This window comes from Melitaea cinxia, chromosome 27, assembly GCF_905220565.1.
Source record: "Melitaea cinxia chromosome 27, ilMelCinx1.1, whole genome shotgun sequence".
NCBI lineage: Eukaryota > Metazoa > Arthropoda > Insecta > Lepidoptera > Nymphalidae > Melitaea > Melitaea cinxia.
This window is the reverse complement of record NC_059420.1, coordinates 7,137,972-7,165,925: the sequence shown is the minus strand read 5'-3', so window position 1 is coordinate 7,165,925 and position 27,954 is coordinate 7,137,972. Positions and strand designations below refer to the sequence as shown.

At 38.1% G+C, this 27,954-nt stretch overlaps 1 protein-coding gene and 1 long non-coding RNA gene across 2 annotated transcripts in view; both read right to left on the bottom strand.

Moving 5' to 3' along the window:
• Window positions 1–27,954, bottom strand: part of LOC123666933 (1-phosphatidylinositol 4,5-bisphosphate phosphodiesterase epsilon-1-like) — a 165,805-nt gene that overhangs the window by 99,491 nt on the left and 38,360 nt on the right. The window lies entirely within an intron of this gene.
• LOC123667200 lies at window positions 35–27,037 on the bottom strand. The gene is made up of 3 exons (XR_006745409.1): window positions 27,002–27,037; window positions 7,303–7,305; window positions 35–356 (listed from the first exon to the last, which is right to left on the bottom strand). It is a non-coding gene; the product is annotated as an uncharacterized LOC123667200 (long non-coding RNA).

Sequence of the window (27,954 nt, the reverse complement as noted above, 5' to 3'; positions counted from 1 at the left end):
AAATTAAAATATAAATAAAAATTATTACATATTGTTTACGTTAATAAAACCATTTATTGAGGAAATAAAATAGTAATACTAATAGCAGCATAAAATAATATTGATACTTTACAAAGTATCATAAACAATTTACGCCAAAATGACAAAAATAAGCTGAACGATATAGTTATAAATAATAGTAATGGAACAATATAAACTAAACTAATTTTAGAATAAAGTTATCCTATATCATCTAATTAAAAAGTAACAAGTTATGGATACTAGTCATCGGATTCATCAGCAAGGTAGGAATCAATATCTTTAGTCAGTTTGAAGACTTTAGGATGGATTTTCGTTGCTTTTCTCTTACCACCTCTCTTTGTCCCAAGGGGGAGGACAAATTTGTAAGAACAATCTGTAACCAAAATTAAATCTTAAATAAATTTTAACAAGTAAAAAGAAATAAAAGTGCAAATTGTAATTATTATTCAAGGAATGGAAGTTAAGAAGACTTGAATCACAGAGGAAGTTGAACTGCTTCTGAAAGATCATCTGAGGACTAAGGTATAAGGCTACGGGATGCTTCTTAGGAAAATCATGGAAATACAAAATCTAGTACAGCAAATTTGTACAACTGAAAAGAATAAGAGGAATTTCCAATGAATTCATTAGAATTCGAATTTAACTATTGTTTCACAATCTTACTAGACCACAGATTAAATTAAGATACGCACAATGTTTGTAAATTTACGAAGCTTGGAAACGAAAGTCGACAGCGTGTTTAGTAAAATTAAACAAGGCTAAAGAAAAATAGTATTTTTTAGTAATTTTACAATACATTGTGTAATTTTACAATAAAAATAGTAAAAATACCAAAAAATTTTTTTGAATTTTCAATAATTCGATTGTAGTTTCAATTACAATATTGTTTTGTAAATTTACAACAAAAGTAGGAATTCAAAACACAAATAATGTTCGTAAATTTAAGGTGCTTGGTATCGAAAATTGATAACCTGTTTAGTAAAATTACACATGGCTACAGACAAGTAGTATTTTTTAGTAATTTTACAATACATTGTGTAATTTTACAATAAGAATAGTAAAAATACCAAAAAAATTTTTTGAATTTTCAATACTTTGATTGTAGTTTAAATTACAATATTGTTTTGTAAATTTACAACAAAATTAGTAATTCAAAACACAAACAATGTTAGTAAATTTAAGGAGCTTGGTATCGAAAATTGATAACCTGTTTAGTAAAATTATACATGGCAACAGACAAATAGTATTTTTTAGTAATTTTACAATGTATTGTGTAATTTTACAGTTCAAATTGTAAAAATAATAACAAAATTTGTAAATTTCTAAACACTTCACAGTAATTCGAATTATAAAATATTTGGTAATTTTACAAAAAAATATAGTATCTCAAATTACTAAAAATTTTGGTAAATCTTCAAAGTTTGTTATTAAAATTTAATAAACTGTTCCGTGAAATTACAATACAAGTAAGATTTATACTCTAAGATTGTAAAATTAAAGCGCATCTTAGCAAATTTTCTCATATGTCTTGGAAAATTACTCAAAATGTGTTATAATTTGAATTCATACACACTGATTAGTAATTTAGCCATCTCATGTTGAGTAAAAAAATGATAATTTTACAAAAAATTTTTACAGTGTAGGTAACAGCCGACTGGTATAGCTACATTTTTTTTTCTATAAACATACATATAAATAATACATATATAAATAAATACTTTACTTCACTTCGATTACATTGACAACAAATACAACGAAAAAATATTCAAGTCACCTGATCAAAAGGCTTTTCAAAAAGTACTCATCAGATGTCGATTAAATTTAAAATGGATGACATTACAAACACAACATTTCGATCAAAAATCAATCTCTTTTTTTTTAAGTCGGTTAAAATGCCAGCCTTGAGCTCAATCCGCAACATTGCTCCACTGTTTGTTTGCAGATACATTTCGAACATTTTTGTGATAGCAATTGGGACCGACGGTTTTACGCGCTCATCGAAATATGTTAGACCCATATTACAAACATCCAAACCAGAAATAATTTTTTTTTAAATATACCCTACGTTAAAAAAACCATGGCATTTAACGAATCAAAATCTTTGTGTGTCAGACTGTATACTGATAATTATAGCCTATTATATACAATTACTTGACTAGCCCGTTGGCGCAGTTTGTAGTGACCCTGCTTTCTGCTCCGAGGGTTGTGGGTTCGATTCCCACCCCGAGTCTGGGTGTAATATAAATATTTATTTATATAGGTATGTTTATCGAAGAAAAAAAAATGTAGCTATATACCAGTGGGCTGTTACCTATAACACAAGCATTAAGTTGCTTACTTTAGGAACACACGACCGTGTGTGTATTGTGTAAATATTTATTTATTTATTATTTATTATTTATTTATTAATTACATAATTACCTGAATTTTAAATGAAATAATTCTTATATTTTATGTACTCTTTGAGACCAGGAAGAAATAAACGCTTAAACGCTTCACACTAAACAAATTTGGAATTGTCTCAACATAAATTTATAGCTTATTACTCGCTGCAGGATTACATAGTTGATAAAGATGTGTGGACTTAGTGACGCTGTATTTCATGCAACATGTTTCTAATTTTGTACTAAAACATAGTTTATATATTATTTTCAAAAGAGTAACTGCGGAGTTTCTTGCCAATTCTTCTCTGCAGAATCTACATTTCGAATCGGTCGTAGCTTTACTTCTACAAATATAATAATTTATTTTTAAATTTTTAATTTGTAAAATGACGATTCGAAAGTGCTCTTGGAGCCTATTTGAATAAAGCGGATTTTGATTATGGTTTTGATTTTAAACGATCCCTAGTAGGATTTTGTCCTGTGTTGGAATAAACACAAATATCTGCCCCAAGTGAGACTGCACCACTAAACCAGAGAATCTTAATATACGCTTCAGCCTGTAATATCTCACTACTGGGCATAGGCCTCTTTCTCCATGTAGGAGAAGGATCAGAGGTTAATCCACCACGCTGCTCCAATGCGGGTTGGCGGATATATTCCCTACTATGAGTAACGATTGCTATCAAGTGTACATGATAACAACCGGGACCGACGCCTTAACGTGCTCTCCGAGGCACGATGGGGAGACCCACAAGGACTGCACAAACACCCAGACCACGGCTAACACCTGTATGGCCAATATAAATGTTTGTTATGTACGAGGATCGAACCCACAATCGCCAGCGCAACAGATACAATCCATGGCTTTAACCGTTGCGCCAACGCGGCGTCTTAATATACAGTAAATTTAAAACTAATTTTTCCCCGTCAACGTTCTCTAAGCTCTGACCGCAGTGTTCATTCAAGAGTTCATTAACAATCGTCAAGTGGCCAATTTGCGTGTCTTTTCCAGATTTTTTTTCAGTCCATTGTTTTTGTGACATTTTTCATTATTTTAGGCTATTTTTGTATTTTATCGAGGCATACCAGTAAATTTAATTAGGTCTATCGATGCTGATTTTCAAAAAGGTCAAGTTCAATTTCGATGAAAATAAGGAAGAATGAAAGTACTTTAACGCCAGTAGTCGAGTGCTTGCTCCCGTTTGGATATAGTATATCTCCTTTTTTAATTAACCGACGTCAAAAAGGAGGAGGTTACTCAATTCGACCGTATTTTTTTTTAACTTGAACTATTAAAATTAAATACGCATTATCAAAGATTACTCCAAAATTTGTAATCAGATCTCGATGAAATTTAAATGTGATCACATGATAAACATTGGTTTTCGATTAATTTAAAAAGCATGAAAATCGGTACACCCAGTAAAAAGTTATTCGGATTTTCGAGGGTTTCTCTCGATTTCTCTGGGATCCCATCATCAGATTTGGGTTTCCTTATCATGTTACCACACTTAGTATATCTCCTTTCTAACAAAAAAAAAAAAATATCTAAATCGGTTCATAAACGACGAAGTTATCCGTGAACATACATTAAAATATATATATATATTATATATATACGGTCGAATTTAGTAACCTCCTCCTTTTTTTTGAATATATTAAAAATAAAAATAATATTGTATTCAAACAATACGTGTTTATACTTTTGATAAAGAAATAACATCACTAAAACCATCTTATCGTTTTACTATCCTTCATCATCACGTTTTACCCAACATTTAACCGAGGTAGGGCACACCAGAAAAGTTCCTGATCGAAATATGAAGCAGCCTGACTGGCGTAGAAGCCGTACTCTTGTTTGCCGACTTAGTTGTATAAAAATGTCTAAAAGAGATCGCTCTTTTAGCGACAAGACCGTCTTTTGTACATTTGTTTATTTTTTGTTGTTTTTTCTTTGCTTTTATTACTTCACATATGCTATATTACCAGAATGTTGTTTTATTTCGTTACAAATAAACTTTGATATATTTAGAATTCTTCGAAATAAAAATAAAACTGCTTTTATTTTGCTAAAAGTAAGTAGTTTACATTAGAAGCCATGAGACCCGTGCTAGATTGTTATGAACCAAATGTAGCAACACTAAACTATTATATTATCTATGACAGTTAGTATAGTTTACGAAATGGTTTTTATCTATGAGCTGTCATTCGTCACCTTTTGAATTTAAAATTTGCATCGTTTTTCCGGTCTCCGTATAAAAGTTACGCTTTTGTTTGTACTTGTTCGTTCTCGCGAAAAATTATCGCCTTTTGTTGATCGAACCATCCTTTGTTGTTTGAAGTAATTTAATTGTTAATAGCAAAGTGTATTCCTTGTATTCCTTGTTGAATTATTGTGAAAAACGTGAGGGACCTACGCCGAACAACGGCCATTTTGATTGCTGGTTCCTGCTTCAGCCCGCCACTTCAGTTAAGTATAATTGATTAGCATTAGACGTAATGATTGGCCAATTATAGTTTGATGTTAATTAAGTTATACCTGGCGAGGCTTCACCGAACAGTATTCAGTGAAACTAAGGTAGGATTTTTATTTAAGACATTGAGTGTTAGCTCTGCGTACTGCAGACAATTGTTCGTCCCGTTCGTACCTGAGATCACGCTTCCACTCGTTTCAATATACTCCAGGTCGGACGTGACAAGTTTTGGTAGCAGAGCGTGGTTAACTTATTGTTGCTCAGTTTATTATATTGTATGAATAAGTTAGGTCACAATTTGTTTAATTCTTTCTTTATTAAAATATTATATTTAAATACTTAAGGTCTAATATTTGGATTTGAGTTAATAACAGCTGTTGTCTTATGCTTTATTGAAGGTTAATTTCTTATAAATACTCTTGTTTGTTAGTATAAGATTAGAAATAGCTGTTTAAATGGGTATTTATCAGTAAATTCATTAATTTGTTGAGTAAATTGTGTTATTGCTTTGAATCTAGTTTGTTGAAATATTAGATTAAAAAACTTAGTTTTAATTTTTTCTTGTATTATTACTGAAGTTATTTAAGATTTGATACTTGATTTCAATTCAGTGATAGCAGTTGTTTCATTGGAATTAATTTGATTATTGTTTGTTGTTACTGTTGTTATATCTGTGCCTTTGAAGATGACTTCGACCGCGGTCACCATGGTCCGTGAATCTTGTTCAGGAATCACAGCTCAACTGAGATGGTTCAGTTCAGCGGTCGCCTTGGTGAATAGGGAAGACCGCACGGAGGCCTTAATAGACAGGTACGAGAAATGCCCGGCTCGACTTGAACAGGTCGAGACTCTGTACCAGCGCCACCTTCTGCACCTTGACGATGTGCCAATGGAGTCGCTTCCGAAGGAGCGACGGGAGCAAGTCCACGAGGACTACGTTCAAATTTTGGGCCTCGCCGATGAAATCTCCCAACGTGCCCGGGAGATCTTAGCCTCGCGCGCCGGAGTACCGCCTACAAGGGCCTCTTTGAAGACTCCCGTGGGCCTTTTGACCCGACTGCCTAACCTGGATCTCCCCCATTTCGATGGTCGACTCGACGCGTGGATGGGTTTCATCGGCCTGTTCGAAAGCCTTGTGGACTCTAGGGAGGATTTGAGCCTGTCCCAAAAGCTGGCCTACCTGCTCTCAGTGCTGGATGGAGAGGCAAGAGAATTGGTGCAGCACCTCCCGATTTGTGAAGGGAGCTATGCGGTCGCGCGGTCATTACTCACCAAGCGCTACCAAAACCAGCGCTGTCTGGCCGATGCTCATATCGACCAGATAATGGACATTCCTGTCGTGAGTAATACCGCCCAGTTGAGGACCAAGATGCTTAACCCCCTCGTTGCAGCTACCAATGCTCTTAGCCGCTTGGGCCTGCCGGTTGACCAGTCGTCATACTGGTTGGTGCGTATTATGCTCAAGCGGTTGCCGGTGTCCCTGAGAGCACGTTTTGAACAGGCGCACACTAGGGATGAGGCATCTCCTCTCCCTAGTTATGAGCAATTGTTGGCGTTCCTGGAGAATGAGTGTCGCATGGGCGACGTTATGGATGCGCCGGTGGGACTATCAAGCTCCGGACCCACCAACAAACGGCGCACTGCTCAAATGGCGCCAAAGGGAAGGGCGTCCCCCCGCTTTGCAGTCGCGCAGGCTGCGCGACCGGTCTGCCGGTTCTGTAAGTCCCGGGGGCACCGAACGATGCAGTGCCCGGACTTTGTAGCGTTGCATGTGGCCTCTCGTAGGCGGATTGCTAAGGCCCGAGGCTGGTGTTTCTCCTGCCTGGGGGACCACTTTCAGCGCGCTTGCCCCGACATGCACCCGTGTCCTGTTTGTGGAGGGCAACATTTAAAGGTGCTGTGCGCCAACGCAAATGGCCGCCGCGACCACCCGGGGTCGCCTTCGGGCGGGTATGAGAGCGGACACCGGGCTCAGTCCCGCAATTTGGAGTCCGGCTCACCTCCCCCCCGCCACGCAGATTGCGCTGCTGTGGATCGCCGACATAATTCGGCGCGCAGCCCCACGGGCGGGTATGGAAGGGGGCCTCGGGTTCAATCCCGCACCTTTGTGCCCCGTTCGCCCTCACCGCACCCTCGTGACCAATCACGGTCACCTCCAGTCATTTACCACGATTACCGTGACGCACGTCCGGTACGATTGCCGTCCCCCCCTCTGGCGGAGCGTTCCCGTTTGGAGCCGCGCAACCCTCAGTACGGACGCTCCCGGCGCTACGAACCGCCGACTATGGCTCGTGGCAGTCGCCATCGAGAGGAGGGCGAGTTTAAACCACTCCCTCGTTTTGACGTGCCGTCCCGGGACAGCGGCGATAGATCGCCGCCACGCCAACATTAGGATGTTGGCGTCTGCCCCCGCTATGCACCACCCCCTTTTGAGACCGTCCTCTTGCCCACGGCCTATGTCCGGGTCTGGGGACGGACGGGCGCCTCGGTTGTAGTCCGAGCAATATTGGACACAGGCTCACAAGGGTGCATAGCCTCGTCTTGGTTGGTGGGGCAGACTGGCCTGAATATTAAAAAGTATTCAGATGTAATAAGAGGTGTCGGGAACGCCCCTGTAACCACGGTTGAGGGCCACGTTTCGTTTGAGTTCTCGCCTTCAAATTCTCCACGCCCGACGCTGAGATCGTCGGCCATTGTGATGGAGAACATCTTGGGCAGTCACCTGCAAGTTCGGTTGTCTGCGGATGCGGTAAAATTGACCGCCGATTTGGACTTGGCTGACCCTAAATTCGACCTACCTGGCACGGTCGATTTGTTGCTTGGCGCCGATGTACTGGGCAAAATATTACTCGGTAAGGATCGTGTTTTGCAGCCAGGTGGCTTAGTAGCCCTCCGGACCATATTTGGGTTCGCATTGATGGGGCCTGTATTGAGGGCTCCCCCTCCTGCTGAACCTGGAACGGCTTTGATGGTGGGCTCCGCCCTCTCTGACGCCGTGCAGAGATTTTGGGAAGTGGAAGAGCCACCACAAGCACCCCGCTCTGATCCGGAACACGAGGAGTGTGAACGGTTCTACAAGAGCAACACTAGTTATCTTCGTTCTGGCCGGATCATGACAAGATTGCCATTTCTTGCCGTACGACCGCCCCTTGGCGACTCGCGGCCTACTGCAGAGAAGCGTTTGTTGGCAATGGAACGCCGCATGAGCAGGGACCCGCTACTCAAAGAGAAGTATATTGACTTCATGCGGGAGTATGAAGATTTGGGACACATGTCTGTGTCAAAATTTGATTGGCGCTCGATGGAGCATTTTTTCCTCCCACATCATGCTGTGATAAAGCCGTCAAGTGGCAAGCTGCGCACAGTATTTGATGGTTCTGCGCAGACCACATCGGGAGTGTCCTTGAACCAGTGTCTTCATTCTGGTCCCAAATTGCTTAAGGACCTTTGTGACGTCATCACGCGGTTTCGGCGTCACCAATTCGTTTTCGTAGCTGACATCAAGATGATGTTCAGGCAAACGGTAATCCACCCTGATGATCGTCGATACCAGCTGATATTGTGGCGGGAAAACCCGCAAGATCCCATACTTGTCTACGAACTCAACACGAACACATACGGGCTGCGGTCTAGCCCCTTTTTGGCCATACGTTCGCTTTGGGAGCTCGCAGATCGAGAGCGTATGTCGTTTCCTCGCGCAGCCGCCATTTTGAAGGAGGACCTATATGTTGATGACATATGCACTGGTGCGTCCACGGAGAGAGAGGCTCTCCTTTTGCGTGACGAATTGATTGGCATCCTAGCCTCCGCAGGATATGAATTGCGTAAATGGATCTCCAACTTACCTGCGCTCTTGGATGGGCTACCTGATGACCACCAGCAGGATCCTCACCTATTTGAGAACCGTGACAATCCTACCATGATGACAGTCCTTGGAATACAGTACAGACCAGTCCAGGACATCTTCACGTTCAACGTCGATTTGGATTCGCCTCGCACTTGGACGAAACGGCTGGTTCTGTCGACTGTCGCGAGAACGTTTGATCCCAATGGTTGGATATGCCCAGTCATATTCTGGGCCAAATGCTTCCTGCAGAGACTTTGGACTGCAGGTCTTGGATGGGACGAGCCACTCCGCGAAGCTATTTTGAAGGACTGGCTCCTGTTTGCTTCCTCATTGCCTGCTATCAATATGATATCGTTGCCCCGTGCTATGCTTCCACCAGGGAAGCATACAGCGTCCCTTCATGGGTTTTCGGACGCTTCGGAACGTGGGTACGCAGCAGCCGTATATTTGCGCACCGTGACCATGGATGGTCAAGTGAAGGTGTCATTGGTCATGGCGAAGAGCAAGGTCGCGCCTCTTCGAACTACCTTGACAATTCCCAAGCTAGAGTTGTCAGGGGCGGCCCTTCTTGCTCGCCTCTTGAATCACGTCATGTCCACCTTGTGCCCGTCAGTTAACATTGAGACAGTCTATGCATGGACTGACAGTCAAATTGTCCTATGTTGGCTGAAGACGTCAGTCCACACCTTAGAGGTGTTTGTTGCAAATCGGGTCTCTCAGATCCAGAAATCGGAAACCCCGTTAATCTGGAGGCATGTGCCTGGCGAAGTCAACCCTGCTGATTGCGCATCACGGGGATGTATGGCCCCCTTTTTGGTTGAGCACTCCCTGTGGTGGGGACCTGAGTGGTTGACCAGGTCAGAATCTAATTGGCCGCGAACACCGGCCTTGGATACTGTCACATTGCCTGGGTTGCGAACCCTTGCGATTGAACGGCGGGACCATCCGTTCGACCCAGATTTCCTAATGAATCGCTACAGCTCATTAGACAAATTACTGGGGGTCACCGCTTGGATCAAGCGCTTCACCAGAAATTGTAGACACCCACAGAACAAATGCTTGGAGGCGTTCTTATCGCCACAAGAGCTCCAGGATGCTCTTCTTCATTGGGTTCGTTCTGTGCAAGAAGAGAACTTTGAAAATGAGATTGATATTTTGAGAAAAGGCAAATGTAAGCTGTCTGGAGCCATTTGCAAACTGAACCCCTTTTTGGACAGTGCGGGTCTTTTGCGAGTCGGAGGACGTCTAAGGAACGCAAACCTCCCGTATGGAGCTCGTCATCCCCTCCTGTTGCCCAAAAGTGGCCACTTAGTGAGTTTGTTGGTGACTGATCGTCACATCAAGAACTCCCACGCCGGCTGTAATGCCTTATTGGCCATTTTACAACGAGAATTTTGGATTTTATCGGCCCGAAGGACGATCCGTAGTGTGGTCTTTCGCTGCATGTCTTGTTATAGACTCAAGGCCTCTACCATGCAGCCTATCATGGGTGACCTGCCGTCGGATCGGGTCACAGAGACAAGGCCCTTTGCTGGAGTTGGGACGGACTTTGCAGGTCCCTTTTCGGTTAAGACCTCGACCCTCAGGAACAGTAAAACGGTCAAGTCCTACCTGTGCGTCTTTGTTTGCCTGTCCACCAAGGCGGTACACTTAGAACTAGTCTCAGCCCTCTCGACAGAGGCCTTTGTTGCGACGTTAGATAGATTCGTGTCACGACGAGGACTACCGTCCTTGATTCGGTCGGATTGCGGCACCAACTTCAAAGGCACAAATAGCTATTTAAAAGAGATATATGAATTTTTGGCGTCTAATGAGACTGAGATTGCGTCTAGACTAGCTAGTCGCAGAATAACTTGGAAGTTCAGTCCCGCGTCATGCCCCCACTGGGGAGGAATTTTTGAAAGTGTTGTAAAGGTTGCCAAAACACATTTGCGACGAGTAATTGGCGAGTCCGTATTAACATTTGAGGAGCTCGCAACTGTGTTTTGCAAAATTGAAGCCATGTTGAATTCACGCCCGTTGTGCCCGATCTCTTCAGACCCTAACGATTTGGAAGCCCTCACACCGGGCCATTTTTTGATTGGACGGCCGCTGAACGCCCTGCCGGAATACCCCTATGTTGATGTGAAACTCAATCGTCTCTCGCGGTTTGAATTGATCCAACAACTCAGTCAGAGCTTTTGGAAACGTTGGAATTTGGAATATTTGCATATTCTCCAGCAGCGCGTTAAGTGGACTGACAAGACTGATCCACCGCATGTTGGTGACCTCGTTCTGGTTAAGGACGCTAACTCACCGCCACTGTGTTGGCGCAGAGGGCGCATTCTTAACCTCGTCTTTGGAGCAGATGGAGTGCCCCGTTTTGCTGAGGTTCGGGTGGACGGTTCTGTTCTGAAGAGAGCGGTATCAACCTTGTCACGACTGCCAATTGATTAGCAGCCAGGTAGTCCTGGCCGAGGCGGGTAGATGTTATGAACCAAATGTAGAAACACTAAACTATTATATTATCTATGACAGTTAGTATAGTTTACGAAATGGTTTTTATCTATGAGCTGTCATTCGTCACCTTTTGAATTTAAAATTTGCATCGTTTTTCCGGTCTCCGTATAAAAGTTACGCTTTTGTTTGTACTTGTTCGTTCTCGCGAAAAATTATCGCCTTTTGTTGATCGAACCATCCTTTGTTGTTTGAAGTAATTTAATTGTTAATAGCAAAGTGTATTCCTTGTATTCCTTGTTGAATTATTGTGAAAAACGTGAGGGAACTACGCCGAACAACGGCCATTTTGATTGCTGGTTCCTGCTTCAGCCCGCCACTTCAGTTAAGTATAATTGATTAGCATTAGACGTAATGATTGGCCAATTATAGTTTGATGTTAATTAAGTTATACCTGGCGAGGCTTCACCGAACAGTATTCAGTGAAACTAAGGTAGGATTTTTATTTAAGACATTGAGTGTTAGCTCTGCGTACTGCAGACAATTGTTCGTCCCGTTCGTACCTGAGATCACGTTTCCACTCGTTTCAATATACTCCAGGTCGGACGTAACATAGATTAAAAAAGCTATGTTACGGGCCAGTATCTTCAAAGTATAAGAAAAGAGGATTTACTCAATAGTGGGAAGTTATATGCTGTTTCATTTTTTATTGTGGTTTCATTAAAATTGGATATAGGTTAAAAAAAATTACCCAACAAGCGTTAGTTCTATTTGATGGTAAGTGATTACCGTAGCCTTTAGACCTGCAGCATCAGAAGCATAGCAAGTGTATTGCTCCCCAGAAGTTATGGCTATCTTAAACACTACAGCAACTCATTAATGAAAAGTAGTGCTATTTAGCTATAATCCTTTCTTAGGTTGAGGGAAGTTCCCCAGTTCTCCTTCCCTAGAGGGAGTGCTCTGGATTTTGATCATGATATTTCCATCCATAAATCTCAAGATATTTTTTTTTATGTCACTAGGTCGGCAAACAAGCGTACGGCTCACCTGATGGTAAGCGATTACCGTAGCTTATAGACACCTGCAACACCAGAAGCATCGCAAGCGCGTTACCGACCTAATCCCCAATCCCCCCAGGAGCTCTGGTCACCTTACTCACTAACAGGAACACAATACTGCTTGAAAACAGTATATATAAATATGATATGAAAATTAATCCCACATCTGAAATTACAATACAAATATGAATACAAGCAAGAAAAAAAAGTTATAAAAGTAATAATAGAAAGGTTTAGTACCAATAAAGTAAGTTATGGGGCGTCGTAAATTACGTCAGAAAACTTTCATGGCGCTCGCCTTCAGTCCCCCCCTACTGTTACAATAGGCTCAAATATATAACTTGATTCTATTTTAAGTAAACTCCTGTGGATTCTTATGGCCTTTGAACTGACTTCTAAAGGATGAGTTTCTCAATAAAATTACAAGATTTGGTCACGCTGATGTGATCATGACAAACTTAAAGAATCACGTTGAAAATGTAGTCAGTATTTTCCGCAGGCGAAGTCACGAGTACAGCTAGTGTTATATAAAAATCACAATATTCATATTGAATCTTCAAACAGAAATCGACATAAATTCCTCCCTTTAAAAATTCCTGTTGAAAAACCAGAAAACGAATATATTCGAATGTCGAGAAAACAGACGCTCTTTTTCTGTCATTTCTCGAATATTCGAATATTCACTTGACACAATATGGCGATAGTTCAAAGCATTTTTATTTGCTTAATCAGTTGAATTGTTTCATGAACTGTGTGCTGTTTGAGTTCGTCTTTGAACTTATATAATTCCTTGTTCTAAAGAAACGTTTGTTATCCGTTATTCAACAAACTATATACATTCAGGGCCGTATTTAGAGGTCTGGAGGCCACGGGGCAGCAAATGAGTGGAGGCCCCTTAGCCCAAAATTATTTTCCAAATAAAATGGTCAATTTTTTAAAAGGTAAAACGCATAATGGCAGGAAGTTTCGCTTGTGGGGGCTTTTGGTTCGCCCCGGGGCTGTAGCCCCGATTGTCATCCCGTAAATTCGGCCCTGTGTATATTTTGTAAGTATTAAAGTACTGTTTACATATCCCATTTTACATTGAAGCTTAAATTAAAACACAGTTCGTTTTTTAAAGATGTAACTGCGAAGTTTCTTGCCGATTCTTTCTGCAGAATTTACATTCTGAATCGGTTGTTGCTTTATTTCAACGATAGTTAAAATTTTAATTTGTAAAATGACGATTCGTAAGTGATTTCGAAGCCTATTTGAATAATGTTATTTCCTTATTTTGATTTTAATTCTTAAGAAAGATTGTGATATTACAAAATCAATTGTTATTTTTAGTAAATCAATTATATACAATTAATTAAAAGAACAAAACTGTAAATTCTAGTAACTGAGGTAGGGCACAGCAGGAAATTTTCTCTTTAAAATATGAATCAGCCCAACTGGGTAGACCTTACAGAAGATCACAGCAAAATAATACTGTATTCAAGCACTGTTGTGTTTCTGTTGGTAAGTAAGATGACCAGAGCTCCTGGGGAGAATTGGGGGTAGGGTCGGCAAAGCACTTGCGATCCTTTTAGTATTGCAGGTGTCTCTACGGTAATCGCTTACCATCAGGTGAGCCGTACGTATGTTTACCAATATAGTTATATAAAAAAAATACAAGATAAATTGACGCTTACTGTTCGTATCAGGACAGTGAATGCTGATACTGTTGTGTTTATTTTACATAAAGAGCTAAAATCGCTGTCAAACATCATTCTCAGCGTCATTAAGAGTCTGCGTTAATGAATAATTGTATTTGCTCGCAAACGAAAAAAAAAACCGACTTCAATTACATCGACAAGTAATACAAGGTAGAAGACAAAATTATCAAGTAAATACGTGTTATCAAAGATAACTCAATTTTTTTTATCAGATCTTGATGAAATTTAAATGTGACCACATGATAAAAATTCGATAAAATTAAAAATCAACAAAATCGATACACCCAGTAAAAATTTATGCGGTATAAAACAACGTAGGACGACGAAAAAAGCGTCAAGTAAAAAAGCATTATTAGATATAACTTAAAAAGTAGTTGTTAGATCTCAAATAAATTTAAATGGAACCAAATGACACACAATACCTTTCAATTAAAAAAGAATTTGGCGAAATCGGTCCACCCAGTCAAAAGTTTTGAAGTAACATAGATATAAAATGTAGTCGAATTGAGAACCTCCTCCTTTTTTGGAAGTCGGTTAAAAGGTATTGACTTCTTCAATCAAGTGCAAAAAACACCGGAGTTAAATGCAGTCGCTCTGCCATAAAATTTAAGTTGTAACAAGAACGGTAATGTGCTCATTTAATAGTCAAGATTTGAAGATCTCTATTTCTCGAGAATAAAAAAAATCCAAAAAACTCTTATACGACAAACATCATCATTGTTCATCGTCATCATCATTTCAACCTATTGCAGTCCACTGCTGGACATAGGCCTCCACAAGTTCGCTCCAAAAATGGCGTGAACTTATGTGTGGGTGCTGTGTGGCTACGGCATTAAAGAATATAACCACCCCGTCTCTTCCCGTGGGTGTCGTACGAGGCGACTAAGGGATAACTAAGTTCCACTACCACCTTGGAACGAACGATGGCGGGAAAACCATCCAACTGCTGGCTTTGAACACAGGCCGAAGACGGCAAGCAGCGTCTTCGGTGCGACAAAGCCAGCCCTGCGGTCACCAACCCGCCTGCCCAGCGTGGTGACTATGGGCAACACACATGAGTTCAAGCCATAATTGGCACTGGAACTTGTGGAGGCCTAGCCAGCAGTGGACTGCAATAGGCTGAAATGATGATGATGATGATGATGAAAAAACGGCTGTATTTTTTTATTGCGTTGGATTACATGTTTGATTTTCTCACAGCTACAAGGGACAGTAGACCTGAGTATTTGATATGAATTTAGTTTGATACCTTTACGCATTACTGAGAAAAAGGGAATTAACAGATAGACAGACAACAAAGTGAGCCTATAAGAGTTCTGTTTTTTCCTTTTGATGTACGTAACCCAAAAATAAACATTTTGCATCGTCTCATTCATGTAAACAAGAATTCTGACGTAATTAGATTAAGACGTAAATACGCAAAATTAAGAAATTTCTTAAAACGTCGATAAAAAACAAGAGAATAACAAGAAGACGTAAAAAGTTATGATGATATGAAACTCATTTGTGTTGCCATCACGCTATGTATAAATTACCCGAGGAGTGAACTTTTCTTTTGAAAACTTAACGAGGCGACAAAAGTTTATATTGCTTCTGGCAACCCTGGAAGCCTTTTGATTTTTAATTTTTAATATCTAACAATAATTATGATCCGTATGTACCACCACGACGACCCACGAGCGTGGTGACTATGTGCAACACACATAAGTTCACTCAATTTTTGGCGCGAACTTGTGGAGGCCTATGTCCAGCAGTGGACTGAGATAGGCTAAAGTGATGATGTGATGATGACTTTTTGAGCTGTCTCTAATTTAGCTTTATAATATATATTTTTTAGCTCTTCTGATATACTTAGTCACTGTTTTTGTCTAAGACTCATTCGTACCAGTTCTTGCGTTCATCCACAGTCTCTCTTGGGGTGGGATTTCCCTTCTAACTAATATTCAATCACTTAGGCAGGAAGTATACTAGGGATGAAAATTTATTAAATAAAAGTAAAACTTTCATATTAGATATGGACAAAGGGGTACAACAAAAGACAAAAATTTTCTTACAATAAAATAAAGGCTCCTGGGGGGATTGGGGATTGGGTCGGTAACGCGCTTGCGATGCTTCTGGTGTTGCAGGCGTCTATAAGCTACGGTAATCGCTTACCATCAGGTGAGCCGTACGCTTATTTGCCGACCTAGTGACATAAAAAAAAAAGATTTAGCTTTGTAATATATATATATACATATATTAATACGTGAGCAAACACTTTTTACCCCTTTTTACGAAAATTGCGCGTACGAAGGCGTATGAAATTTTGCAAACTTAGTTTATATAGCAGGAGTGCAGAATAATAGTATTTTTTTTTTATTATTTATAAAAATACAATAAATCAACGAAAAAACATTACACACACCATGTATTTGACTCACACATATATACTCTTTTGTTTAACGTTCAAACTTGTAATTTAATTTAATTATGGTACAACTTCGACCACTGGGCGAGCCTAGTTAGTGTAGATGTCAGAAATTTAAGAAATACACATAAAAAGAACGAAAACATCGAATCAACATAAATACGAATAACTCTTACCCCTCACAATTAAATTTCAAAATTCTAAGTCGAGATATACCTTCTGCGGCTTGAAAATAGCTATCGATTTCCTCGGATGCCGCCTATTGTGTCGAATATCTGGCGGTGAAAAGTTAAGTCTAAAGCTCCAATTCATGTTACAACGATTACTGAGGTAGGTTACGGCAGGACATACCCTGATCAAAATCTGGAGCAGCTATATATATATATATATATATATATATATATATATATATATATAAAACAACTACGCCAGAATGGTTGTTCATATTTATACCATTAGTAGGATTACATTACGTACAAAAATGTCGAAGAAATCACAGGAGAAACCGCGTGTTTAAATAATACAAATAATCTTCAAAATATCGTATAAAATATCATCATCTCTTGAACCGTTTTACTGAACGTAATTCAACGCAAGATTATTTTTTCCGCTCCACTTCTCAGTGGATATTATATCAGATAGGCTTACGTGATACATACTACACGAATTACCCGGTTCCGTTTGCTCTGAACTAAAATAATTTTCAAAATGTTGGTGATAATTTCCTAGGTTATAAGAAGCCTACCGGTTGCAACTACGCGTCTATTAAATGATTTTTGCTGTTCCCTTTTCTCTTGGTGTAATATAGCCTATATTACTCAGTGATAGGGTAAGATACTAGTGGTAGAAGAATTTTCAAAATTGGTCCAGTAGTTTTTGTTAACCCATATAATTAGTAAAGATGTCGTTTGTAATTTTTTTGTCATTTAGCACTTTTACGTATTTTCAAAGGCGCGATAGGATCACTGACAAGGACATACACTCAGACCTAAAACAAATATATAAAACCTCCTGCCCTGTTTAGGTCACTATAGACCTCACCACTCCAGGAAAGTGGTCTGTTGCCTTATCTTTTAGTTTAAACTTTGCTCGTTTGAGCTGAAATAACTGAGTCAATCAGAATAGGTCACTTAAAACTCATTTTAGCTTCCTTGTACGCGTACGTCAGACGTATATAGTCATGCACACACACACACACACACACACAAATACACACACACAGCCAGAGACGCACAAGTACCTACACCACATGTCTAACTTAACGCATACATCGCCAACATGACACAGACGTTTGGGTCAGTGGGCCTTTATTGTAGGAGAATAGAAATTATACTTTTTGATTCTGATCCTCGAATAATGAACTATAAGATATTTGAATATACCACACGATCTGGTTACAAAGGGCCACATGAGATGTAGGGTCCATATCATTTGGAATTGTTTTAGGATAGTCCACAAAAATGTAAAAAAGTCGTACAAAATGGTGTACTTATCCTTCCCATAAATATATTTGTGGTTTTATTGCTAGGTGTCTGATGACTCGTTTGGTCATTTAAGCATAATCTATTATATACTAATATTTTATAATAAAGCTGAAAAGTTTGTTTGTTTGACGCTCCAATCTCAGGAGGATAGCCCATTCACCGTGGAAGGCTATAGGCCATTTTTTCCTCAAATTAGTCCATCTAAAACCGCAGTAATTAATTTATAAAACAATAATATATTTTGTGAAATGACGGTTAAAAACTTTTTTGAAGTCTAATAAAAAAAGTGATTCAAGTTTCAATAAATAAAGAAATCATTGTCTAAATAAAATAGTATTTAAGTACTGATGGTGTTTAATTAATAAATGGTTTTAAATTTAAAACATAACTCTCTGTAGTTGAAGCTTAAATGAACACACGAGAATTCCAGCTAATGTCCATTTCAGTCATCTGTTGATTTGCACTATTTTTGAAATCTATATTCAATAAATATTTATTGTTTCAGTTTTACATAAAACCTGCCCTTGTTTAATAAGGACGAAATTGTTTATTAAGGTATGCCGTCTTTTTATGTAGCATACATTAAACAGCATAATTAGAAAATTACAGATTTTTTTTTACAAAAAATGTGTCCACAAAAATCAGAAAACAGGGGTGACCCTACTCGTATGGTTCGCCAGAGTACTATCGACCCTCACGAGATGTAATCTCTTTGTAATGGAAGCTGTAATCGAATAAAACAAAATTTCTGTAGAACGTTCCGATACATGACACGTATCCCTACTTTACTTAATCTTATAAGACGGTTTTTATTTACACTTTTATGAGAAATTAGGAGAGACTCATTGTTTTCCAAGGTTTACGCGAATTTCACTCATTATAATGAAACAAATTTTTCGGATTTTATCGCGGTTTATTAAGTTTTTTAGATACCATTTTAGCGACCGTGGTCACGGGAGGATTTTTTGATTATATTTTTTGTGTGTGACCTTATTAATTTTTAGTGGTTGTACCGATTTTGAAGATTATTTTTTTTTATTCGAAACTTAATGCTTGTTGTGTGATTTTTTTTAAAATTCGAGTAAGATTTTACGATTAGTTATTGTAATCTCTAATAAAGCATATTGTATTATAATTGACTAAGTAAATTAAAATCGGTTTATATTACGATTTTACATTTTTAACCGACTTAAAAAAAAGGAGGAGGTTACTCAATTCGACCGTATATATGTGTTTTTTATGTATGTTCGGCGATAACTCCGTCGGTTTATGGGCCGATTTCGATAATTCTTTTTTTTTGTTGGAAAGGAGATATCCCTAGTTTGGTACCATGATAAAGAAACCAGGATCTGATGATGAAAACTCTCGAAAACCCGCATAACTTTTTACTGGGTGTACCGATTTTGATGATTTTTAATTTAATCGAAAGTCGATGTTTATCATGTGGTCATATTTAAATTTTATCGAGATCTGATTACAACTTTTGGAGTAATCTTTGATAATGCGTATTTACTTGACTTTTTTTGGTCTACCTACGTTGTATTACTTATCGATATAATTGAAGTCGGTTTTTCTTCGTTTGCCTGCAAACACAATTATGAATTATTACCAGTGTGCTTTTTTTCTCTTTCTTTTTTTCTCTGTTTTTTTTTGTAAAGCTTAGCTTAGTTCGTTTTTTAATGCTTGTGTTACAGGTAACAGCAGACTGTTATGGCTAAAAAATTTTTTTATAAATATACATAGTAACAATTCATATATAAATACACATATTACACCACCCAACCAAGATTTAAGCAAGAATCGAACCCGCAACCCGCGGAACAGAAAGCAGGACCACTACAAACTGCGCCAACGGTCTAGAATACTGGGCGACCACTAATTTGTTTAAACGCGCTAATTTCAAGAGCAGCAGGTTCGAATTAAAAAACTATGTTTGTGTTAGATAGCCCATACCGAGGAAGGCAATAGGCTATATTTGACATCAACTAACGCATGTGAAGCCGCGAGGGACAGCTAGTTTTATTATAATAATAGTCAGAAGTAGCCATCTCTTAAATGAGCATAAAGCATCTCGAATCTCTCTTATAAAACGCGTAACGAAGGCACAAACGTGAATAATCAGTCAATAGGGCGGTATAATTATGGAGTAAAGCGACTCCGGCTTGTGTAGTCATTAGGGATGGGAATGTTTTGTATTTATCGAGTACTGTATACAATATAGTTTAAATAATTATTTTTTGTAATTTATTGTTTACACTTCAGCCTGTAATATGCCACCATTAGACATAGGCCTCTTTTCCCCATGTAGGAGAAGGATCAGAGCTTGATCTACCATGAGTAACGATTGCTATCAGGTGTACATGATAACAACCGGGACCGACGGCTTAACGTGCTCTCCGAGGCACGGTGGGGAGACCCACAAGGACTTCACAAACACCCAGACCACGGCTAACACCTGTATGGCCAATACAAATGTTTGTCATGTGCGGGGATCGAACCCGTAATCGCCAGCGCAATAGGTACAATCCATGGCTGTAAACGTTGTGCCAACGCGGCGTCGATAAATTTATTGTTTATTTTTACAAAATCTTCTCTATTTTTGGAGGTTGTCTGTAATCACTATTAATGATAAGACCGCCTTTGAACCTTTTTAAGTTAGATGTAATGTTGTATTTCCTTGTGTTATTTCAAATGTGCAATAAAGTGTTAAAGAAATATCGATATCAAGTCTGAAATTGCTATTTATTGCTATCGACTATCTTTATAATTTGTATAGAAAAATAAATGTTTCAATTAATTTTGGATATGCTTGTAACAGAGATAAAATTACAAAAATAATTTCGTAGCTTGAAGGCAGACAATATTATTTAGTAAGGTCATATTTGTTTTGTTTTTAATGTACATTTAATTTGTTTCAAATTTAAAAGCTGTCCAGAGATAAGTAATAAAAAGCATCTTATTCAACGTCTCTCATTAGGATGTCACTATTTCTGATGACACATTGAACTACTGTTCATTGGTTATTACCAATGAACAGTAGTTCAATGTCTTCAATAGCCAAAAATTTCGGCCCTTAGCGCTCAGTTATTTTGATTACCGGTGGAGGCTGGATGGGGGATTGCAGGGAGGGGGACGTTTGGCTCGAACTTGGGGAGCCTTACATCTAGCAGTGTACTGCGATAGGTTGAAGTGTGTGTGTATGTAACATACACACACGGTCGTCTGTTCCTATAGTAAGCAACTTAAAGCTTATGTTATAGGTAACAGTTGACTGGTATAGCTAAAAAGGTTTTCTTTTTGATAAATTAATATAAAAACAAACAATAAATATATAATTGATGACTAGCCCGTTGGCGCAGTTTGTAGTGACCCTGCTTTCTGCTCCGAGGACTGTGGGTTCGATTACCACCCCGAGTCTGGGTTTAATATAAATATTTATTTATATATTTATATATGTATTATTTACAAGTATGTTTATCGAAAAAAAATAAGTAGATATATACCAGCAGCAGAGCAGACGACCGTGTGTGTATTGTGTAAATTTTTATTTATTATTTATTTATTTATAAAGAAAGAATTCTGTTCTCTCGACGGTAACCGCCTACATCATCCACACACATTACGTGGTATACGTTTGTTTACCGACCTAGTTTTATATCAAAATACAATATTTTATCGATAGTTTCCAGCACGTCACTAGTTTGTATCACTTAATGACGTCACGTGCCAGGCGGTGCCACGCGCCAGCCGAATAGGGCCGAACTGTTGGGGCAATGTATTAGGACTTAAGAAGTTCGGTGGTCGAGAGGAATTTTAAAATTTTACAAATTTATAATAGAGTACTCTACGCCTGGAAAACTATAATCATTACATAGTATAAAACAAAGTCGCTTCCCGCTGTCTGTATGCTTAGATATTTAAAACTACGCAACGGATTTTGATGCGGTTTTCTTTAGTAAATAGAGTGATTCCAGAGAAGGTTTATATGTATAATACATTCACAAACTTTAAATAGTAACTTTAGACTTTCTTGTCATTTTTTTTTTGCAGAATCTATATTTCGAATCGGTGGTAGCTTCACTTTTAACGATATTTAAAATTTTAATTTGTAAGATGACGGTTTTAAGGTTCTTTTACAGCCTATTTGAAAAAGATAGCTTTTTATTTTCATTTGATTTTTGTTCAAATGCGCTAATCTCAGGAGCTGGTTCGAATTGAAATTATTTTTGTGCCGGATAGCCCATTTAGTGGAGAAGGCTATAGGCTCCGCGAGTGGAACCGCATGGCGCATCTACGTAGGAGAAGGATTGGAGCTTAATCCACCACACTGCTCCACTGCGGATTGACGGATATGTTCCTTACTATGAGTAACGATCGCTATCAGGTGTACATGATAACAACCGGGACCGACGGCTTAACGTGCTCTCCGAGGCATGGTGACGCGACTCACAAGGACAGACATCCAAACCGGAAAGAAATATTTATACAAATATAAATATTCATCCCGAGCGGGATTCGAACCCGCAAACCGTCGGTGTTTTAGACGACTACTTGCACTACACCAGAGCGCCCTTATTTTTATTTATTCTAATTAGTATAAGTAGGTGTGTTCAATCTGCCAACCAGAGCGATTGCTGATCATACACGTGGATACTAAAAGCAGTTTCTTCATCTTTTTTACTAAAAACCTATTAAATATCCGTTATAAAGCTTCTAAACTCATTTCGAAGTTAATCTAAAAGTTCTGACAAAGGAATGGACTTCGGTTTCTGGACTGTTAGAAAAACAAATTCAACCACACAAAGTGTTCGACTGTAACGTTTAAAACGTTCGTTTTAAGGATGTGGAAGAGTTTGAAAAAGAACCGATAAAAATATATATGTGTTCTCTATTTTAATTTAATTTATATAATGTAATTGTTACCAACCCTCTTTTTGTTATATTTTATTTGAAGTGTATTTGTTACTAACACTTAATTTGTTACTAACGCCTAATTTAATTTAATAATAATTTTGATTATGGATTTTTTTTGAAATAAATGATTATTATTATTATTATTTATTTAGGAGCAACGATGACGCGTTAGCACAGCACTGGCTTATGGCTGTTGCACAGTCGATTTCGTGTTCGATCCCCGCACAAGGTACGTTTGTATTGGTCATCGAGTACATTGAACTTGCTGTGGTCTGGGCGTTTGTGCTTGTGTGTAGTGATTCCAAACGCCAAGCACAGAAGCAAATCCTGAAGAAATTAAGTATGAAAAAATTGTTGTTAGTCGAAACGACTGGTTTATGCACTATCTTGTTGTTGTTTTTCTTTACTTTGTGTTATATTGTACTGTTTGTTTCCCAAATAAAAATGAATAAAAAATAAAATAAAATAAATGTAAGGTGTAAAGCTTTTTTTAGATATAACACTATTTTTTGACACTGCGTGCCAGGTTCTCGGCGCAATTAGGGCGTATCAAATATTTTCGTTTGCTATAATTACGTTATTACATTTTTATCGAGAATACTATTTATATCTAAAATAATTAAATAACTGTCGAACGTAAAAATGCTTAATACTTTTTTGTATGGAACACGAGAGATGAGGGAACATGGAGAAGTTACGAAGTGCCTCACGGCAGGCTTGACATTTGGCTGAGCGACCGAACTGAAAAAAATGTGATATTAAAACCGTAAGAAAAATATATAACGGAAGTAACGTAATATCAGTCACACGACTGTATAATATGACGTTTGCAAAACTAAAATAGTACTAGTAAACTTTTTTTTATTAATTATTTATGTAATTTTATACTGTCGACAAAAATAAATAAAGCCATATGTTTTTTTATTTCACTTAATAGTTTGAATTTTTTTTTTGTATTATTACTTACTATCTAAGCCTATAAGCCGTCTTCGGTAAATGGGTTATCCGATAAAAAACAATTTTTAAATTCGAAACAGTGTTGACTAATATTCGTTTAAATAAACAAACTTTTTAATTTTATAATATTAGTATCGATTCATACTCGTATCACAAAACATGTCACCGAAATTCTTTAGACATGTCCAAACCGCTGTCATAATGTTGTAGTCCTCTAACAAAATTTTGATAAGGATTTTCTAATGATAAGATCGCTTTTGTACATCTTTCTGTGTCCACTTCGATTCTTATGTCTGTCTCTAAGAGATGTGTGAATAGTAATCTAATGTATAAAATTCTCGTGTCGCGGTGTTTGTAGTTAAACTCCTCCGTAACGGCTTGACCGATTCTCATGAAATTTTGTGTGCATATCGGGTAGGTCTGAGAATCTGCCAACATCTATTTTTCATACCCCTATGTTATAGGAGGGGGGTTTAAGAGGGTTAATAAAATAGTAGTAGTAGGTAGGTCTGAGAATCTGCCAACATCTATTTTTCATTCCCCTAAGTTATAAGAGGGGGGGGGGGGGATTTAGAAGGTTAATATTATATATGGCCAAACAACGTTTGCGGGGTCAGCTAGTATTATATAAAAATAAATTTGGTAGAGCAAACGTTAAAACCACACGACTGAAGTAAAACTTACGAGACGTAACTCTCTTTCTATCTTCAATAACCTATATCTCGCTCTTAACTTCCGTTCGTCTCGCCCAATCACACTTTTCGTAACGCTCTCGTCACATATCCACCAGATTACTCCCCAAGACAAGCGCGCGTAAAAAAGTTTTACTTCAAAAAAAAAAAAGTTGTTGAGGAACGCAGCCGAAAATATTCTGTCACAGAAGGAAATATCCTGCTCGAAACCTGAAGCCCGTCTGAGGACTCTCCTTACAGAAAATCACAGCTAAATACTGCTCCCAAGCAGTGTTGTGTTCCCGATGCTTCAGGTGTTGCAGGCGTCTATAAGCTACGGTAATCGCTTACCATCAGGTGAGCCGTACGCTTGTTTACCGACATAGTTGTGTAACTTTGTGTAACTTTACAGGAATATGTTATTATCTTTATTGTATAACATATAATATCTCAAAGTCAGTCTTAATTATGTTCCGGATGAGGTCATTTTTCTTTTCAGTTTCAATAAAATTTTCTTTACTGGTATTATTGTAAATGACTATGACGGACACTATTAATAATAATATAATATACGCTTCACATTTAACGGATTTCCCAATAGGATTTTCTCCTGTGTCGGGGGTCCGGAAACACACAATACACAAGCACAAACGCCCAGACCACGACTAACATCTATACGGTCGATACAAATGTCTGTCGTGAGCGGGAATCCAACCCGCGACCGCTAGCGTAACAGCCAGTGCTATGACCGCTTTGCCAACGCGTCGTATTATAACTGACGCTATATTAAAAAGGACGCGTGTCAATAAGATAGATATATTTTTCTAAAGAATTTTGGGTTTCTATAAATATACTAACCTACTCAGAATTTGTCAAAATGCATTTCTGTATAACTTTTCGCCTGTTTAAACTGTTAATTAATAGTTAAATCAAGCAGAACTGGCAGGGGAAATTGAGGAAAACCTTTTTAATTATTTACATGTATCGCTTCAGCCTATCACAGTCCACTGCTGGACATAGGCCTCCACAAGTTCGCGCCGAAAATGGCGTTACTTCATGTGTGTTGCCCATAGTCACCACGCTGGGCAGGCAGGTTGGTGACTTTGACGGTGTATTTTAAAGCCAGCAGTTGGATGGCTATCCCGTCATTGGTCGGCACATTACATGAACTGTGGTCCAAACTATTCGATATCTCATAAAGTTATCTGATTTAATCTTTTCATCTAAGTAGAATGTGTTACTAGATTATACATAGCTAGCAATAACTTGATCTTTTTGAGCATTCAGTTAGTTGAAGAGCAAATAATACATACATAATGACCAATTATGAGGGATCTGAGAATAATCCGACCTAACACCGTTTTATTAAGCCGCGTAAACACATATATGTATATGCTATACATACATATAAATAATAATATAGGAACGAGCATAGGAGCATTTACCCTGCTCGAAATCTGGAGCAGCCCGACTGGGAAGTACCTCGACCTTACAGAAGATCACAGCTAAATAAGCTTCCAAGCAGTGTTGTGTTTATGTGGTGAGTAAGGTGATCAGAACTCCTGAGGGCGATCGGATTAGGATCGGATTTAGGGTCAGTGACTTGCTTTTTTGGTATAGCAGGCATCTATAAGCTACGGTAATCGCTTACCATCAGGTGAGCCGTACGCTTGTTTGCCGACCTAGTTGTATAAAACAAGATAGGGAGCCGTCGATCTTTGTTAAAAGAGTTTATAACGATTAAAAAGTGCTCTTGAAACCTCTTGATTTCATTTAAAATCACAGACATATCTAATATATAAAATTCTCGTGTCGCGGTGTTTGTAGTTAAACTCCTACGAAACGGCTTGACCGATTCTCATGATGTCTGGATATTGGGTAGGTCTGAGAATCTAACAACGTTTTTTTTCATCCCCCTAAATATTAAGAGTAGTCCACCCCTAATTTTTATTTTTATTTTTAGATATATTATTTATTTTTTATTTTATTATGATTTGGCGTTGAAAAATACATATAACCCTAAATTTTTACCCTTCAACCACCAACCCCTATTTTTAAATAGCGTTTAGCGGCAAGACAACGTTTGCCGAGTAAGCTAGTATTCCTATAATAAATTAGTGCTTGAAGCAAATCCCTACTGATTATAAATGCGTGAATGTAAGTTTGTTTGTTAAGTTTTCACGCGGAAACTACTTAACCGATCATCATGAAACTTTGTACACATATTCATGGTGGTATTAGAAGTAACGTAGGATACTTTTCATCAAAAAAAAAAGATAGTACAAAAAGTATAATATATAATTTGTGTACTGTTCCGTAAAATTATAAATTAAAAATGTATGAAGCAAATATATATGAAAGTTGAAATTCCCATTTGCAAACAATTCATAAAAGGGCGAAAAAGCATATAATATAAATTAAGTTAAAAAAATCTTCTCGAAGCCTTAACACCGACTCTTTCAATAATTTCGAGAGACATCACAAAGCTTTCGGTGCGAAACTTTCAAAGTATCAAAGCCTTTTGTCATGTCAAAGTTTCTCTTTAGGGTGAAAAAAAAAATCATTCCATTACTTCTTTCCAATTAAATACTTTTTTTTCGCATACTTTTTTCCTGTTTTAAGTTAGAAAAAGGCTTTCTAACAGATAATACCGAGTAGAAATTTTTTTGTTCCTTGGAAGGACCGGACCGGGCATGTCCGATCTGGACAGGATAAGGTATGTAACGCAGATTTGTCTGGACCTGATCAGGATGAGATGAGATTTCCTGATCGGGTCCAGATCAATCATCTGCGTTACATACCTTGCCTGGTCTGGGTCGGGTATGTATGGTCCGGTCCTTTTAAAAAACACGAATGTATGTCTTTAAAAAATTTGTTTAATAAAAAAAAAGTGAATTGATATTATAAATAATTATGTTACTTAACATAATTATTATTATATTTATTTTCGTTTAGTTATTCCAATGCATTATTAATGTATGTTGTGTATTGTAATTTATGTATTATATAATATACTGCTAACAAATAAAGCCTGAACGCCTGTCATGATAGATTGATTGCGCGCTTTCCGATACGGCGCTCTGTTATTAAATTACCGAATATCGATTTGTATGACTAATACATATCTATATAAAACATTATGATGAGACAAAAACTCTAATTGAAACTGTATACTGGTGGTAAACAAGCGTACGGCTCACCTGATGGTAAGCGATTACTACTAGCCTTTGGATGCTTGCAACACCAGAAGCATTGCAAGTGATTTGCCAACTTAGGAGCTCTGGCTACCTTACTCATTACAGGAACTCAACATTGCTTGAAAACAGTATTATTTAGCGGTGATCTTCTGTAAGGTACTTCCCCAGTCTGCTTCAGGTTTTTGACCTCAATATCATTCATCTATTTGAATTGTTATGAAATAAACCCTCATTGCTAATGTACGAGCTATATGCCATCAATAATATACTAATATTTTATTTATGCAATTACACAAATACAGAAATTTAAGAGAAAAAAAAATAGTTCAAGCTTTCGACAGGCCAATGTCTTTGAGAAGATTATGGAGAGATTTTGCTGGTATACCTCTCGCTTCTACTTCTACCGC